The following is a 19704-nucleotide window of genomic DNA, read 5'->3' as shown; positions in this document are numbered from 1 at the left end:
CGGCCCCGCTAAAGATGTCGCAGGCAACGACGACAATGACATCCCACCCAGCATAAACGAATGCATTTAAAAACCTATTAAATCGATGGAGATTGGTTTTTGTTTCGTTCGTTCATCGCTTCGTGTTTTTTCTTTCTTCTCGCCTTCTCCTGCTTCGATACTGACATTATATTATCAGTGTTATGTGAACGTGATGTCCCAAGCACTTTTTTCCAATTTAAACACGTATTCATTGGCGTTGTATTGACAATTTTGAACTTGTTGCTTACGACATGAACGAAGATTTTTCTTAATATGATTCCGTTTTTTTCTCTTCGCTTCGTTCGCAGCTACTGTCGTGTCTTGACGCGTAGTGAAATTCGTTTGAGGGAAATAGACGTAGAAAAGGAGAGAAAGAGAGGAATAGACTCTCTTACTCAGCAAGAGAGTGAGAGTGAAAGCGAGATGTTCAGTCGTTCATACACTTGATCAACATCCGTCCATTTCACCGCTTTTTGCACTCACCGCTGAAAAAAAATACGGAAAAGAGCAGCAAGCATCCAAAGAGACAGAGCGAAAAAAAAATCAGCACGACATTATTCGCTGATGCGGAAACTTTATCGATGAAAAATATCACTTATTGAAAAAAGGCCAGACACGAAAGGAATCGATGAGAGCAGCTCCATAAAAACCAAATGAATGCTAATTTCAAAATGCTTTCTCTTTCTTTCACACTGTCTTGACTGATGCTCAATTTCAGCAATTTCTGAAATGGCAAATCGATATATATTTCAATACAGCTGCAATTTTCGATACGATGTGCTGTCCATTGCTGTGATGCTTCTAGCCATAGATTCAAACTTAGATAAGAAGTTTTCTTGCGAGTGTTTTTTTGTTGCTGTGCAAAACATCGTTTTGAAAACAAAACAAAAAAAAAACGCCTCAGAAAACAAACACATTTCTTGTGTGAACGAGCTTTCGGTCGTTGCTTTTTTGCGCAGAACCATGTCCCAACGCGGTGCCCGATTAAAAGGGTGCTGGTCATTTTTTTGGGGAGACGTTTAAATTGGCTTTCATTTTTAACAAAATGATCCAAGAGCTTATCGACCGCCGGGTTATATCGAGTGTATAGCGAGTTTGTTTTGATGTGCTCGAAACTAGTCGAGCGTGCCTCGATATTTTCTTTGTGGAGTGCAAGTCATGTGGAAAGCAAATACGATGGGAGGCATATAAATTTGATGAATGCCATTTATCAGTTTTTTTTCCCTGCCCATTCTCTGCGCCGCAGCATAAAAAAAGACTCAAAAATACACAGCATCCCATGAAAAAAGTCCGATGTGTGGCAAGAGAGTGTAATAGTACTGTGTATGCCTAATCGGATGAACGACCGAACAGAGCGGCTCGAGGACAATTTTCGGGCAACATAATAAATGAGGCCAATTTATTCGATGCTTTTGGCCCACAATCGAATGATAAATGCGTTCAGGACATTGATGTAAAGTGTAATAGTTCGGCATTGATAGTGTCCCATATATCACGATTTACTGATTACTGCTTTGATTGCACGGCCACGCCGAATAATTGAAAGTCCAATACACGAAGATTTTTTTTCCTATTCAATGCGCCACCATCACCACTACCTCTCAGAAGCCGGAAAGACTCATCTGCAGTCGCATAAATACCGTTCGAATTTAATAGCATCGATTCGATTGGGGCATTTGTTGTGAAATTGACATTTAAATTTGTCAATTGATCTCAAAGGACCGACACAAAAGAAGCAGCGAATAACATCAAAAACCGAACATCAGAATTTATCGTTGAATATTTATCGAGAAATTCATAAGAAGAAGAAAGAAAAAATGAAATACTGGAGTTTTTTTTGCAGTTTGGATTTCATCAACGACGAAAAAAGGAAAATTCAATGAAGCATGCTTCCCCAATTTTCACAAGAATTTTTTTCTTCTACGTCTTCCTGCTGCTGCCTTCGTCGTCTTTAATCGAAATTCAACATGTGTGTCAAATGTCAGCGTCTGTTCTCGCTCTGTAGATTGCTCTCGGGCTCTCGTACTATATCGATTGATGCTGGCAAATGTTTGGCAATGGAAAATGCATACTATCAATTGAATTACGTTCATCAATCACCTTTAATCAATACAATTTTTCATCGCTTCGTATCGTCATTTCGATGCTTGTTCGGCCACTCATGCACAGCAAGTGATTTGAAAAACGATTGCCTTTTCCCTCTCTCTCTCTCTTTCTCTCGCTGTCGACTTTTTCTTCTCCGCCGTCGCAACATTCAAATTTGATGTGAATTTAATTTCAGGCTGTCAATGTAAGCTTTGGATGATTTCTAGATTATTTACCATTCAATTCATTCGTCATTTGCCCATCTATTAATAATAATATAAATGACACTTAATTCCGAATATTGCACAATGTGCACGTGGAAAATGGTTTGAAAGCTGATTCGGAGGCGAGGCGTTGGTATTTTTATCGACTTCAATCAATCGTTCGAAGAAAAAAAGTCGACACCGAGTGTCAATCAATTAAAATGAATGAATGAACACATTTTTGTCACCAATCAATCGTCACCAGCAACATGGCCACGTTGTTGTTGTATTTCATCGAGAGCAAATGTTTGTCGTTGCCATCATCGATTGGTACGCTTTGTGTTGTGTTCAGCGTAATTTTTTGGGGGAGAAAAGGAAAATGGTTTCTTATTTGCTTCGCTTTCAAAATATCGAATAAATATTTATCTAAACATTTCCTTCGATTGTTTGCTCTTCATTTAATCAATAAATTTTATTGTAGCTGATTCGTGATTTCTGGCCTCCGATAAAAGGAAAACACAGCCAATTCGACGACACACAACAAGTGAACAATTGGTTTCTCAAGCCTATTGAACATGAACTGTACGGCGCGCGACAGCGAGTGTTGATGACTGATTTCGTTTCATTCGAATCGAATCAATATGGTTTTTCATTGATTATGTACTGATAACACAAGTCGAAAAAAGGGCAGGAAAGAAAACGATACACAAATGCGATAATAAACAAACAAAAACGTTCAAAACGTTATCGATCTTATGAACGTAACTGACTTCTATTTCTATTTCGGTAGCGCGCGCGGTGCTGTCTATTTATTTGAACAAGTAACGTATTGGATGGGCTTCGTATTTAATGAGTTGTGATATTCATCGATAAAACACGTGGGCACACGAAATAAAACATCACGGAAATCGATGACACGAAATGAGCATTTGCTTTGTGCTACTGTTTGTGCTGTATTGAAGCGGGCACTTCGTGAAAGGAGGCGCCACATTTTTTCGATCGAATATTCTAATGAATTAGATGATTAATGAGTCGAATTCGATTCGTTCGACATTTTCAAAGGAACACACTCGAACCGATTAAAAATCTTCCTTTATTCAAGGGTAGTAACTTCATTCAAGTCAACAATTTTAACCTTAGAATATTCAAGTGGTTCGAACTTGGTTTGAAGATTTCTTTACACAGCAATTTACATTGTCTACACTTCATTAAAATTATAATGTCGAAAAATAGCGGCGGTTGAATCAGCTAACGAGCTCGGCTCAACAAGCCAATTGAAGTAGAGAAGCGAGCAAAAGCACCGTCTGTGCTGTACGGGTAGAAAAAAATCTGCAATTTTTGAATTACAATTAGTGGGTGTCGAGCGCAACAATTTATGGCAAGTAATAACAATGCTCAAGAATGTTGAAAAATTCGTTAGTAACGAATCCGGTAAAATTGCATGTCGCGGCACACAAGTGAGTGCTCTAACGATAGATAGGCGAGAGGCCATGGCATCGGCTTGACATTGTATGATACACCATACGCTGCTGTAATTATAATTACCATTACAAAAGAACACTTAACTTGAGTTGTGAGAGCGCATGTAACGATGATTATGTGGCGGCTAAGACAGGAGATCCACATAGATTTTCATATATGAAAAAAAAAAGTTTCGCAAATCGTTAAATGAGAAAATAAAGTGGAAAAGAAGAAGAAAACCCTAACTGGGGAAGAATAAACTTAAAATCGCATACACACGCACAAAGCCTCTACCATTGTTCCATTTCACCTTCACGCAGCAACAGCATCGGCAGCAACAAGAAAAAGTACTTCGCCACCACAAAATATGCATATTCATAAAAAAAATATGGTGAGTGCATTAACACAAACGAGCGCGTCTCGTGTGCGCACACACACGCACACAAATTCTTGTCATATTTGAAGTGAAGTGAAACGAAACCGAAATCCAATGACGACAAAACCAAAGAATGGAAAAGAGAGAAAATAAGTGAGCGTGTCGGAAAACTTTCCCGAAAAATGCCCTCTTTCATTGAAAAGAGCCATGGCGTTCCATTTCAGCAGTTTCAGGTTTATTTCTTTCTTCAACGCGCGCCTCTTCATACTCGCACACAATTTCGATATGCTTCACAAAAACGTGTCTAGTCTTTGAAACGAAACCGAAATTCAACTCACCATACACACATATTTCGTAAACATTTTTTTTCGGTATTAGAATCATAATGGAAATCGTATGTTTTGCATTTGACGATGAGAACGATGATGGTGATGTCGGTGATAGCACTGACTTTTACTTACAAAAATATAAATACAATGACTTCGACAAAATAAAGGAGCACTTGTGCTGTTGTATTGGTTGCTGCCTTTGCACAATTCATACGACTTTTGCCACAAATGGATTCCTTCCTCAAAAACTTTCGTTTCGAGCTCAATGGCCATGCATTGTTAGTGACAGTGACACTGAAGTTTTTTTCCTTCATTCCTTTGACACTGCCACCACCGCTGAGGGGCTGCTGCCCCGCAACTGCATCAAATAAACAACAAAAAGGTAGGAAAAAAACGTAGGAAATCCATTTCCTATTTATGGCCAGACACACGCATGCAAAGCGACAGTAAATGCAAATGTACTTTCTAACTTTCAGTCTATTTGCAATGAACTTCAATGTTGTTTATGGTAGAAATCAACAAACAAATTTATGAATGTGGTTTTCTGAACGAAATAACGTTGTAATAATGGGAATGCGTTAAACTGCAGCGTATATTTTATGGTTGCATACTAATTCACTTCCCCATGTCTGACTAAGAAGGGAAATGATAAACACAATAGCAGATGACGTACGGTAAGTGATTTTTTTTTTCTGTGGATTTCCTTGCAAATGACGTGTCCACTCTAAGATACAAAGTTATTATTTTTAGTAAAACGGGTGTGTTTTGACCATTTTTTTAGATAGAGACCGTTTAGAATCCCATTTAAGCGATTAAATTCGGGATTAAAATTTCATTAGTGTTATCGTTTTTGGTTTAACCATCCGGTTATCGCTAGAGACCAAATCTTTCCCTCTCTATCTCCTATTACCTTCTTTGGAATAATTTGCTCGAAATGAATTTCGGTGGGAGCTCAACCGAATAAATAGATCTATTTCATATGCGACAACAAATGGTTTAAACTATTTACATGTAGCAAGTGTGTGTTAGTTGCAGCGACTAATATAAACATGTAACAATGTTAAGGACGAATGGAAGATGAATATCTGAATCTACCCTATCTTTGTAGCTGCATGCGTAATGCAAATAAACATAAATTATTGTTGAACAACGAAACAAAGGACATTTTGCGGAGCGAACGAGCGAACGAGCGAACGAGCGAGTTAGCAGTAGATTTCTACCCCAATATGCGAAGAAAGCAAAAGAGGGAGAAATGTCATAGAGGGAGAAAGGCGATCGAGATAGATATAAAGGGCTAAAAAGAGAGTGAGAGTCAACCGACCATCAAATTTTGTCAGGCATTTCTACCTGCACCCACTTGAAACAAACAAGTACATAAGTAAATACTTGAACGGTTCGTCTGACCACCCTTCGATATATTAAATTTTAAGTATATGTGTATCGGAGTGAGTGTGAGTGTGGTACAAACTTTCATTTTATCTACATTTTCATAACAACGACACAAAATTATATCGTTCAAATTGAAATGGGACTCTTGCTTCCTCTCTATCTCTCTTGCACTCGCATTCTCTGTCCCTTTCTCTCTCTAAAGCGCTCTCGTTCTGAAGCGTTTCGAAAATTGTCTGCAAAAAATTGGGGAATGATATGCAAAACGCAAAGTTTTGCTACTCCAGCACGTTCGATGAATCTTTGCGAAATAGTTGAAGTGCGCTTTACACTCGCTTCTCAAGTGTGTCTTCGGTTTGAAATTCGAAGAAGCGAACTCGGCTCTTGATCATGATAACTGAAATTGATAAAAATTTTGAATTCATCCCGATATTTCAAAAGTTGACGCCCTCAGAATGGAGATTTCTTGTTTTTTCTTCCTAGTTTCCAGTGGTATTGAATGTCGTACGACAGATAGTTTGTGATAGTTTTCCGTCGAGATGTTGCTTCGAAACTTTGTGCGAAATTCAATCAGCATGATAAAATGCGATGTAAATAAACGTGTCAGTGATTTTCCACTAATCTGCACAAATAAATGTATGCACAAATGAATGTCATCTCTTCCTCAATCAGGCACAAAATCGAATGAATGGTTCGTCGAACCGATCCCAATCCATCACCACCGCTCTCATTGTCTCTAGCATAAACTGATGCCGCAATGGCGAATGCGCAAACAAAATTCTTTTTCCCTTGTTGTTGTTGCGTTGATTCATTTGTCAGAGGGAAATGCTAAAGGGAAAAAAGTGTCACTTTTTCTCGTTCCGTCACCAAAATCCTGTGGACATTCATTTTGGCTCTTTTCAAATGCGATAACCGACGACGGCGAAGGCATTGTGTGTGTGTGCCCAAATGATAAGGCAGAAAAAACATTCACTTTTTAGGTGGAAAAAGAAACACAAAAAAAAAACTGCCGACTGAACAAAACCTAATGTAATTGTATTGATGACGACGATGCAAGTTGATTCATCGGAATGCTTTTGCGTTCGGTTCATTTACACCGTTGAAACTTTTGCTTTGCTGTGCTCTATGAATTATGGATGCAACGAAGGAAAAGGGCAAAAGAGAGCGGAGCAGAACAGAAAAGCAGGAAAACAAAAATCGTGTATGAAGACTCGACAAACCAAATGGAACGGTATATTCATCATTTACAATATTTACACTGGCTGACCCATTCCACACCGTCCATTCAACTTGAATGCCGACAAAGCGAGAGAAAGAGGAGCGAAACAGCAACAATCAAACAAAATACAAACACTTGGTCACTCCACACTCTCGCAAACACCCGGAGCGCTTACAACCAACTCTTCGATGTGCATCATCATCGTCGTCATCAACAACAACATTTTCATTTTCATTTCGTGTATATTGCAGTTGTTTGTTTAGTATATGACATATTACACCGCTTTTTGATCGAATGCTAGATATATGTGTGTATGTATGCTGGAGAATTGGACACTCTTCGGATTTTCGATTCGATTCAATGTGAAATACCTATACGCTCTCGCCTATTTGATGGCTTAATGCGAACGAAGAGAGACCTGTACTTCGACGAGTGTGTGTGTTTTTGAAAGCATTCAAAAGTCAGCATTCGGTTGGGAATGTCGTATTTTTGTACGAAATATCAAAACACATTAGGGTTCTTTGTTATATATGACGAACGCAGCAAAAAAAAAGAGAGAGAAGAATCAATCGCACCGAATACACACACAGTTCGTATTTACAAATTTTCGTCAGTGCCGGGGTTTTTGCACACACACACGCACACGACATGAATGCAGATTTCATGTTGAAGGTGCTTCAAAGCAGACAAATTGAATGTCGAGTTTTGTGTGCAAAAGTGGTTATAGTGTATAAACACACTACAAATATATTCCATTCTCTCTCTCGCGCACTCTCCCTCTCTCCCTTTTCCCACTGATTCGTTGCCATTTGTGGAAAATGTTAGACTTCGATGTATCGAACAGGACAGAACAGAAGACACAAAAAAGTCGCACATTTCACATAGCGGTCCGACATGTGTCGAACAGAACAAAATCTATAATACAAATATTTGAATAGTTGTCGATATTTAATTTTTCGACATCAAACGATGATGAATTTACCCTCGGTGTTTGTTTACATTCATTTTCGATACGATTCGATGCCGTTTCGAGTTGAATGTTTCGGTGGGGATGCACAGCATTTCATCGCACCCGCACATGCTCACGCTTCCCTCTTCTCTATCTCCATATAATTCTAACTTTGTGCCAAAATAAAAGTTTTTTGTTTGATGTTTCCGTGCGTCGTAATTAAAATGATATTTGTTTTTATCTGTCATCGTATTTGCTTATATCTAGTTGGGCGTTTGAACTAATTTTTTTTTTCTGTTCACTCTCTGAATATTTGATTGAGTTATAAAACTCATACACACCAACGAAACTTTAACTAAATTTAAGTGAAATATTCTATTTTCTGCTTGAGTGTGTTTGGCATGTTCAATGTTTGCACATCAATTTGTCAGCAAACGTAATTGCAATTTCGTAATGGTTTCATCAGTCGGTTCATCTTTGTATGGTTGCCTTTTGAATGTGACGCATTCTCTGTTTGAATGGGACTCAGTCGCAGTTCGAATGCCGTTGTCTCTCTAGTCAGGTGCGCTATTGCTATTTACCCAAAAGAAATCACTTAAAGGTCAACTATCTAATTTGTCAGTTCCATCCTTTTCAACGTCAAATAAGCGGAAGCAATTCTCTCTCTCTCTCTCTCTCTGTCGTTCTCTTGATTCTTTTTCCTCCTCCTTGGCAACAAAACTTTGGCTTACCAAGAGGTTTGTGTGCGAAAAACTTTGCCATATGTTATCAAACAGTTGCCATAACGAGCGAATTCATTCCGCTGAAAGTTTTCATCTCAAGCAATCAGTGCGCATCGTTCATATAAATGATAAACCATCAGAAGCAAACGATAATGTCTCGTTCCCGTTCTTCAATTCTCGTTTCTGATTCCATTTCATTTGCAAACAAAGTCGAAATGCTTCAAATAACGATTGCAATGAGTCCAGTCATTTGCTATATATACATTATTTACCTTCATTAATAAAATAAACGGGAATTCATTAAACGGCACGAGAAAAAAAAGAACGCAGAAAATGCGATTCACGAGAAAGAGAATGATAGTGGCAGAGGGAGCAGGAGAGCGAGCGGAAAAAAGGGCAGCGCGAGTAGAAAACGGGAAAATCTGCCAAATGAAATTATTATATGGCTTTGATTAATGACGACTTGCATAACCTCTGTCTTGAGCCACACGCTGTCTTCCACAAAATACGCTGCTTTTCCATTCATTTTGGTTTGTTATGTATGGTTTCGTCGCACAAAAGTCGAATGCGAGACTTTAATTCATTTAACGAGAGTTCAATGCCAAAAACCTTCACATTCCGTAAAAATCAAGAGAACGCGAGCGGCTGCTCTCCGTTAAAAAAAACGGAAGCTCAAGCTCCAAATTAAACGAGAAATGAATAAGTTTGGTGCTCAAAGAATTTTTCCCATCTGTAGCGTATTTTTAGCCGTTGATACGCGCGCGCCTGCCTCTCTTCCTCTCCATTTGCTCATGTATAATTTTCCTTTTTCGGGCTTTATTTTTGCTCTTGTGATTAATTAAAAGCATTATGATATGAGATCAGAATGATTCTTTAATGTTGTTTTTTTTTTGTGAATGTGATGGAACACTCAGATTCGACTTGAATGAATGAGCGACTGCGAGAGTGAGTGGAAAAAAGAGCGCCCGGCAGTTTGGTTCAATGATATTTCTTTGCATTGAAAGTTTGTGTTTGGCTTCGGCTTCGGTTCCGGTTGCTGCTTTGAGCGAATGAGTCGAGAAGGCAACATTAACTTTTGCCGGAGGAAAGGATAAATACCGGATTTTTTTTTCGCTTCTCTCTCTACAATTCCTTTTGAACTTATTTTCTCTCTCACTAGCTCTCGCGCTCTTCTCTCTCTCTCTCTCCGTTTATTTTGATTTGATTCTTTTCTATGTGCCATCAATGGCTGTAGCACTGTCAGATTTTTCTTTTTCATTAGATCCGTAAACAAGATTTTGCCTCGGCAAATCCTCGTGAAAAATCACGGTCGTTGTCCGTTTTTTTTAATAACGTCAAGGGTGTATATGTAATTCCAATAAGAATGAAGTCGAAAGATGTTGGCTTTATGAAGCAATCGAATGAAAATCGTATCTTTCTCCTCCCTCTCATTCATTTAACCTCTCTGTTTTGCTCTCTCGCTCGTTGACTCATCCACGTCCTTGTTTTCCATTTTCTTTGGCAAAGAGGATCATTCCCGTGGGTTAAAACAATGTGGTTTTCTTGTGAAGACTTTTTTCTCTCCATTTTATCGACATTATTAATTAGCTTTTTATTGGCTGTTTCCATCTTCTTTCAATTTATTGGTATTGGCACTGAAATACGGGACTGGAACCCATCAAGAAGATGGAAGAAAGACAGAAAAAAATGTGCACGACTTTAATAACCAAATCAAGTACTTTAGAAGTTTCGACGTCGTTGAGGAAATTACAGCTTCATTTCGAAGTTTAAGTGGAATAAAAAGAATTTTTGTACCCTTCTTCTTCTGACAGTTGGTGCTTGTTAAGATGTAAGAAGACGCCAAAAAAAACGAAGGCCTTCGAAAGAATAGAAAACATTAAGACCGTCAAAAGAAGAAAAAAAAAACCGTGGGGCCAATTTCATTTATGCGAAATGAATTTGAATTTGTCTATAAATGAAAAGGTTATCATTGGTATAACCAAGGGGCAGAAAAAAAATATAACACTTGAAATTTTTAATGGAAAACTCATTTCCACTAACGACTCACTTATCATCCGACACGCAAACAGTTCTCGCGATACGAAGTGGGTTTGTTTTTATGTGTGTTGTTCCACTTTATATCAATTGGATGTGATTTTTATGTGTTTTATTTTTCTTTTGATTTTTATGTTTCGTTTTCCGCATTCCATCACAATCAATTGCAAATTACTGTTTTTGGTTATCTGGTTACGTGCTTTTAATGAAGAACAAAAGACGATAAGATACCGACAAACAAAGGCAAAACAAAACAAACCCATACAATTATTTGAATTTAGCACCTTTTATTCATTTGATTGTTTCGTGCCAGCAAAGATCAACCCGAATGATGAACTGCGAACATAAAACGTTAAATAAAATCATGAATAGTAATTATATCGGACATAAATATATGTGAATATATTCCAAACTGGCTGGTTGGCGCTTGGTGTGAGAATTCGGTGGAATTTTTCTCCATAATACGTATACACATTTGATTACTAGTTGGGAGAATGAGTGAGTGTGTGTGTGTGTTGGGGTTTGCGTGTTTATGCTTTGTTATTTCAATTATTAATAACATGTGAAAACAAAACCGATAGCTCGGGCGACCGAAGCAAAACCAACATTCAATCCACATGAAATAGTCAATGTGCACTATACACACACACACGCACGCATACAAATAAACCAGAAATTTTTTTTCGACCTCTTTCCCTTTTACCAAAGAATGAATTTTCGGTTGGAAGCGCCGAATAATTTATACAATTTATACCTTGCCCACACAAAAATACCACAGAAACCAAGGCACACCAAAGTTGTCCTTTGTTCGATAGCTGTCACCGTCATCGTTGATGTTGCTTCTGTGTTGAGAATTCACGTCAGAAGTGAGTGAAAACCATCTCGGTGGGTAGCTAAAAGTTTTGCAGCCATTTTATCGACATAATTACTCGGTGCTTTCCAACGCACAAGAATTAGGCTGGTGAGCCTTGTAGCGTTAATACGTGATACTTCATTAAATAAGCCAGTTCATTTTCTAATTTCCGTTAGATTTTTGCTTCATTTTTCGCTCTCTCTCTATTTCTCTTTCTTTCTCCAATTTATTTTCTCGTAGACAGCCTTTCCAAATGGCATGTGTGTACTGTGTAGGTTTGCTGTAAAAGTTTGGTCGATCCGACATTTTGCACTTCCTTTTGTGTGTGGCCGCCGTTCGCACGTACATTATTATCGATGGCATAAATCAAATCAACATCTTTGTTCGATCGATGTTCGCATTTAATAAAACAATGGGAATATCGCCTGTCTCTCTCTCTCACTCTCTGTATGTGTGTGTGTGTGTGTGTGTGTGTGTGTGTGGGCCCAATGTGTATTCGTGTATATTCATTACCGTTTGCACGTAAATTGCAAATCGCATGGACATGAGTTTTCGTTTTGGCGTATAAGATTTATATTATGCACGAAGCAGCCCCATGAGTGGCCCAAAACAATACTCTCACAGGTAAATTATTATGTATTGGCTGGCAGTTAGCACATTCACTCGATATATCCCGTTAAAACACACATACAGCTATATCGTTTATTCAGTCGGCGCTCGATGAAAACGTTTAACATACAATTGGCCTCTTCGTTCATTTACTACGAATCTATACCAGTTTACAGAGAATATATACGTCGTTTTTGCTGTTGTTTCTTCGACCAAAAACAGCAACAACAGAAAAACACAAGAGCGTTTCGATATAATATATTCCACTTTGCCTATCCATTGGCAAACAAAAGATTGCGTGTGCTTTGAACAACACCCTTTGGTGTATGTGTGTGTGTGTATGTTTTCAGTCGACGTGTTTTTGTTCAACACAAGTTGTAGATTTCTCAGACCGAAAACAATGTAAGCACTAATAGATCAATGGCGTACCAAGGAGCAAAAACCCACAAACACACAAAACACACCAGAGTGAGCTTAAACATGTTGTACGTACGCACAAACGGATAACCTCAAAGGCGAAAACTTCAGTTTGGTATTCAATTCCATGTTTCGCATTCTCTCTCGCTCTTACTCGCTCATTCGCTACTACGCTCTCAGCGTCTCTCTGGCTCGCCATATTACGTTTTTGTTTTGCATTTCATCTGTTTACACACTTTACCTGATATCGGCGGTTAACAGATTTATGTTTTCACAAATACGTCAATTGGCACACATTTTCCGTTTCTCCAATTTTCGTCCGACCCTCAATAAAACACCATTTGTTGTCGCATTTTCATTCTAATTCCTATATCAATTTCCAGTTCGGTTTTATTAGGAAACCCACAAATTTTCTTAATGCAAAAAGCGATACCCAAATGATAGGCCGAGATTCAAGACGATTAAAATTCAAGTTCATTAGCATTCCGATATCGCTTGTAATGCTTTTGATTTAACATTCATTTCTAAGTGGATTTCAAATATGTGCGTATTCGGTGTGCTTGCTGGTCTGCCTACTTGTCTAGCATGACCATTGGATGGAACAAAGGCAACACACCCGGAAGCACTCGAGCACATTTATCAATGCACATGTTAAAATTCCATTTATTTAAATTTTCACAAGACAAATCGCTTGTAGCAGCCAACCACTTCTCGGATGGGACATCAAACAAGGCGGAAATAAGTTTCACATTTCAATCGCCGCAAAAATGTGTACAGCGCTCGTAGTCATTTCACCCAAAGTGAACCGCACCGTCAAAACTTTGCCCATTTTCGCAACATTAACATTTTGGTCAAATAAAATCACAATGCAAATGGTCAGTCATACATAGTGGAGAGACATAGTCAGTCAAAGTGGTAGACGAAGAGAACGAAAGAGAAGGAGTGAGAGTGAGAGAGAGAGAGAGAGAGAGAGTCAGAGTCAGAGTCCGAATATGAGGTGCGGATGTGAACGAAACATTTGCGAAAATAATTCCCATTCACATTTGCGCTTCATTTTCGCTTCATTTCTCTCCTGCTTCCTCCTCTCTTTCTCTCTCTCCGTGTGTTTGCGCTGCAGACAAATGGTTGGAACTTGTGTGTGCCAGCACACGAGCACATAGTTCTCAAGGATGATTTTCTCATTTGTAAACCGCATTTACCGAAAATTTACATTTATTCGTTTGAATATTGCACTTAAAACGCAATGGCCGCACCAAAAATGAGTCTAGATATGCCATTGAAAACCAAAAGCCGAAAATAATGAGCACCAATTTCTATATATAGAAAATCAACCGTGCAAAAAACGCAACACAAAAGGAATTTTTCTCTATGCTCAAAAAGGGGATTTTCCATTTTTATTTCCACCAACTTGCTCTCTTCGTCTCTGCTCGTTTCACTCGGGTCTTGCAAAACTAATTCGCTGTACGATGATGCTCTATATGATAATCAAATTCGATGCTGTTTGTTCACAAAGCACGATGCGCTCGTTTTCAACTAATGAACATCTTTCCGTCGACTCATTTGAGTTCGTGGTGCTTGTCTCCACTATCTCTCTTTGGAGCTGGTTCAATGGCAACCAAAGTTACCGAAAAGAAAATGCGAAAAGTATGTGCATTTTCACATACTTCCAAACTATCAGCAGTCACACAAGCGAGTGCGAACAAGCGAAAGCAATCCAACGTATACAACATTAATCATTCACATGTGAATGTGTACGACGTAATAATTCGTACGTATTCATAACATTGTTTGAGACAAGCTCAAGCATACTAAATAGTTAAAATGTAACTATGATGAAATTATGGCATGGATGCCACGTACATCCGTGTCGACGAACGGAGCGCTCCGTTAAACTCGTTCTCTCAGACGTACACACATCGCACATTGAGAGAGAGAGCGAATGAATTGCAAATTGGAATATGAATAAATGTAAAATGATTATAATAATATGTTTGCCATTCATAATGTTATTCCAATGAAAAGTGAATAATGCGCGCCCGTTTCAAACACAATTCCATGCACTAACCATTTGAATTGCTTGCTTCGATTCCGAGTCTGGCATGTGAGTTGGTTTTATTTGGTTGGTGAGGTGTAGCAGCAGATTGACTATGTCAGATAGTGTGTGTGTATACGTTCATCGTACAACCGGTTACAGCCAGCAAATGACTGTAATTGTGACTTCGTGAAAGTTCTGCGTTCGGTGTTTTTTTTATTCGCTTCACAAACTAAATTATCATGAATCCGGCTCTTCATGAATCAAGGCTCTTTCTCTCGACTTCTTTAGCTCCATTCACAAGTACGCCGATTTTGTATAAAGCACCTATCATCAACATATTCTATAATTGATTTTTTTTTACTCCATTTTGAAATCGCTTTTTTCTTGTTGCGTTCAGTTCAGTTGTTATGATTGATATTTCGATGTCGGAAAAATTATACATTTCCGTTGAGCACTTTCCGATTTAGTTTCCCTTTCGCTTAGCGAAAAGAAAAAAAAAAACAAGGAAAAAATATATAGCATTTCTCTTCGTGTTTCAAACTTTTTTCTTATTTTCCAAACGGAATGTTTCGTCGTTGTTGTTTTTATTTTCTTCAAAGGAATAATTATAATTGCATGTAAATATTTATCCTTATTAAGTAAAAGAGCACCGTTATTCGGTTGTTTATGTGTATGTATGGAAAATGCAACGAGCTATCCAATTACCAGTTCAACGGTGCGGCCCTCCTCTCGTGCCCGCACGATTTTTTTTCCTGCTTCAGTACACATAAGTATATACATTTTATCAGTATTCCATAATTTACGGAGCGCATTCATTTATCGAATCGAGGGAGACACGAAACATTCTAATGCGTTTGCTTTTCTCTCTCTCTCCCCTCTCTCTCTCTCTCTCGTGCTCAAGCTCATGCTCTTGCACTCCTCTAGCTTCTTTCTCTCGTTCCTTTTCTCACTCGCGCCGAAGTCAAATCGCATTTTCTGTTCGCCAATAACGACTCGGCAAATGCGATTGCTGCTAAACAACCGCGCATAATTGATGACAAGCAACGGGGAAAAATGCTGCTCTGGCTAACAACTTTTTTCTTTTTGATGTAATCATCTGTGTACCAGTCGAGTGTGCCGCATGAAAAACTTACTTGCATTCACAACGTATTACTTTCATTCAGCGTTTCATTCTCATACAAACGGAATAAAATGTCCTCATTTTTACTAGTCAATTTGAGTTTCATTTCGACGCTAATCAAATTTACTAGAGGAAAAAAAACCACACGCACAGAGAAAAACTGTCGTTCATTTTTCCAAGTTGGATTCGTTTACTTGGGAAAACTATTAACGATTCTCTTTTAATTACAATTTTTCATGACAACTTTAAGTGTTTCTCGCATTCGAATTCCTCGTTCTCGTCGATTTTCCCATCAATTTTGTTGTTTTTTTCATTTAACTTTGTTTTTTCTCATTTCATTCAATTTTCGTTTCTCTCTCGTGCGCGTTATTTTTCTTTCCCAATTCCGTTTGGAATGCGAAATTTAAACGCCATCCAATTCAATCGATTGATTTCGTGAACGTAATTACTCATTTTTAATTGGGTATAGTAATCGAAAATTATTCTAAATGCGATTATTAGTTCTGTAATCGAATACTGACTCGAAGAATTTCAATTCGTCAAAAACGAAAACCAAAAGTGAGAAGCTATCGCATTTTCTTCCCTATTGCGTGTTTCACTTTCATTATGTGGGTCTCTCTCTCTCTCTCTCTCTCTCTCTCTCTCTCTCTTGAAATGCTGGACGAGCCCGAAGCAAAACGGTGTCGCATTTTTCATGATCGAATTTCATTCGATACAGGGAAGAAAAAAACAGTGGATGAAAAATAAAAATAGAAATGCCTTTCCAAAGTGAATCTACCTTGGTATGAGACAAACCGAACAGGAAAAAAAAATCATACTCAAGTGAATCATGGAACCTGGCTCTCAAAATCAAGGAAAAATTGCTTTTTAATTCAACATATTATATTTCAATCGATATTTTTGTTGAGGGAGCGCTACGAACAGAACAACGAACGAACAGAAAAAAAAATCTGAAGAGCACTCAAAAGCGTGTTCAACACAAATTGCTATCGATATGACAGTGTGTTCTTCCTCAACAAAACCGGCGACAGCGTTGTTTTTCTTCATCTGTGCCGGGATTGATGTTGTTTTTCGGCGGTGGGATCATGACAAGCAAGAAAAAACCATGGCGAACTGTAATTGGGTTTTCCGAATTTTGGCACAAACACACACACATTCACGAGAAAAAACTTTTTTTTTTTTGTAAAAGTAAGCTTTTAAGTTTATAATATTTTAATCAAATGCATACACTCTTAAGCACTCTCGCTCTGTTTGAAAGCGGTGCCTTTGTTCTGGTTTGATGCCTGTACAACATACAGTCTCGCATGTGATAACCAAACTTAATTTCATTGTAAAAGTTTTGCGTTCGAGATGCGAAACAACAACAAGAAGAAGCCATCAACTTCAACCATGCCACCGCCGCCACATCTCATAACACAAAATGTGTATGAGCGAGTATATGTTTTTTCACCATCGATCCAATTTCATCTTCTTGATTCCTTAATACTGAGCCGTGCGCACGCCAATGTTTGATACATGTGAGTACACTTGTTCAAAAACCAAACACATTCGGTTTCCATTACAGGCAAAATATATTCAACGACATGAAAACAATATTATACTTTAAAATGCAACCACCGTAAACTTTCACCAGAAAACGCACATTATAGACGATTTTCAATTGTGCGTTTCGTGTAGAATCAACAATTCCATTGCTGCCATTCATCAAAGTGGCTTACAATCGCTTACAGAAAACTTCACACTGCGACGATGTGAAACAAAGAACTGTTTGAAATTCATCAAAATCGAAGGCAAAGACGAAAAGGGAATGGAAAAACACTTTGGCAATGCCATTCGGAGCAAAAGCGAGCGAGAGATAGAGAACGAGAGAATGATGGGAGTAATGTGCGTTTCCCCAACTATGAAGATATCAATCGCTGTTCGGCATCTCGATCGTAGCTCACCTCGATGTGTTCATGTTGGCAATGTGTAGTGGTTACGGTGTAGCACATAAAATACGTATAAAAAGGATAAAAATAAACACATTTGCATTGCAGATGAGATCAAACTTACGGTTAAATTGATTTTATACGAACATAAAACAAGCCGTTAGACGGAATAAAGAGAGAAGGGTAGTGAGTTAGAGGGAAAGATAGGATGAGTGTAAGCGCAAGATGCAGAATCTTGGATTTTTACCTTTGAAAATTTTATGCTAAACTCTTGTGAGAATCATTTTCGAATGTTCAGAGTGAAAACATACACTTTCGGTATGTATGCGATGGTGTTTGGGCAAAGAGCACAAGGGAAACGGAACTGTACATATACATAGAGTGAAAGAGCGATGAGATTAGGTTCGTTCGATATCAATATTGTTGTGTATTGTATCGAACAAGCGACTATGAAATTGGTGTGTTTGTCGATGCATCAAACACACATCAGTCTTATCGATGAGCTAAACCAAACAGAATGAATGCGACGACGACGACGACGACAATGACGATCGAAGAACGTGGATTCGGAATTGGTATATACATTTAGCAACGATTTACGGCTGCTGCTGCTGCTGCCACTGCCTTGTATCGGTGGTTATCGTGTGTGAATTTGGCATGAATCCAAGGAATCGGAAATGTAAATTAAATGTTCAATTGGATTAGAACGAGACAAAGGGCGCGCGCATGGTGCGTACACACATCACTTGCACAAGACATTCATCGGCTCAACACATCAACCGGCTGCGTCCCTTTCACATGTTTCGAAATTCAATAAATTTTTAATGTAGTCTTGAGGTGGAGCGCTTCCGATTCGACGACGACGGCGATGGGTTCTATTTTAAAATGGCAAAATTGTGCACAGATTGCATCTGGGAAAGAAAAATCAGAAAAACCTAATCCCTTCCGAAAATCCAAAATGAAAATATGGATTTTCTTGCAAACCAAATCAAGTACACGATTTCTTGTCGACGTGTCAATGCGAACAAGAAGAATGAGTGTGTGTTCTTTTCTCTCTCGTCTTGAAGGTAAACTAGCGAATGTACTCGTTTTGGAAACTTGTAAATGGCTTTATACCCTTCTTATGGCAATGATTTTTCTTCGTTGCTGTTGTTTTTTCTCCATTTTGTTGTTCTGCACTTTCTCTTCTTTCAATTTTACCGTGTTTTGACGATACACCGACAAATGTAGTGTGCCTTTTACCGTTTTATTGTTTTGTTGTTCTCTCTGTCTAAATATCGACATCGAATTGAATTTTCCCCGAATGCATCACATCCATATTTGAGCACGGTGTATAGCTGTATTTATCTGGGATAAAAAATGTTTGCCATTGACATTTGCATTTATTTTCCGATGTACTTGAGATAGTGAAACAGATTCAATTTTATTGCATCATTTTTGCCATTGCTGTCTTTGAATTGCGAGTTCGGAAGAGAGCGAGAAAACGATATGGAAAGAAAGAGACGGCAAGAGAATTGGGGCTTAGAGCGGTAAAACCAATAAAATACGAAGTAAACGGCAATACGGAAATGAAGGAAATTTTCTTTTTCTGCTACCTCAGCATTTGAGTGTTTCACATAATTTTATTTCTTATTTTTATTCCGGTTCATTTTCATGCAATTCTCACACTTTTGCACACCGATCACACGAACACATGCACACACACAGACAGTTGTTTAGATGAAAAACGGAAAGGAAAACCGAGCGACAACAACATTTCGTTCAGTTTCATATTGCAGATATAATATTTCCTTATTGAATGTAGTAAAAAAGGGAAATAATAACAGTAAAAATCCTTATAAAAATAACAATAATAGTAATAAACTGCAGAAAATGGTCTTATTCACATTTTCTCTTGCGATACACGGCGATTCTTTATCTGTGACGTTGAATCTTCTTCACAGCTTTGAATCTTCAT

General features: G+C 38.2%; 1 protein-coding gene across 1 annotated transcript in view; it reads right to left on the bottom strand.

The window, feature by feature from the left end:
- The window catches only part of LOC129566802 (roundabout homolog 2), a 50459-nt gene that overhangs the window by 29237 nt on the left and 1518 nt on the right, over positions 1-19704 (bottom strand). The window lies entirely within an intron of this gene.

This window comes from Sitodiplosis mosellana, unplaced genomic scaffold (genome assembly GCF_009176505.1).
Source record: "Sitodiplosis mosellana isolate CC-2019 unplaced genomic scaffold, AAFC_SMos_1.0 Smas_scaffold_5, whole genome shotgun sequence".
Taxonomy (NCBI): Eukaryota; Metazoa; Arthropoda; class Insecta; order Diptera; family Cecidomyiidae; genus Sitodiplosis; species Sitodiplosis mosellana.
This window is presented reverse-complemented; position numbering and strand designations above follow the sequence as displayed.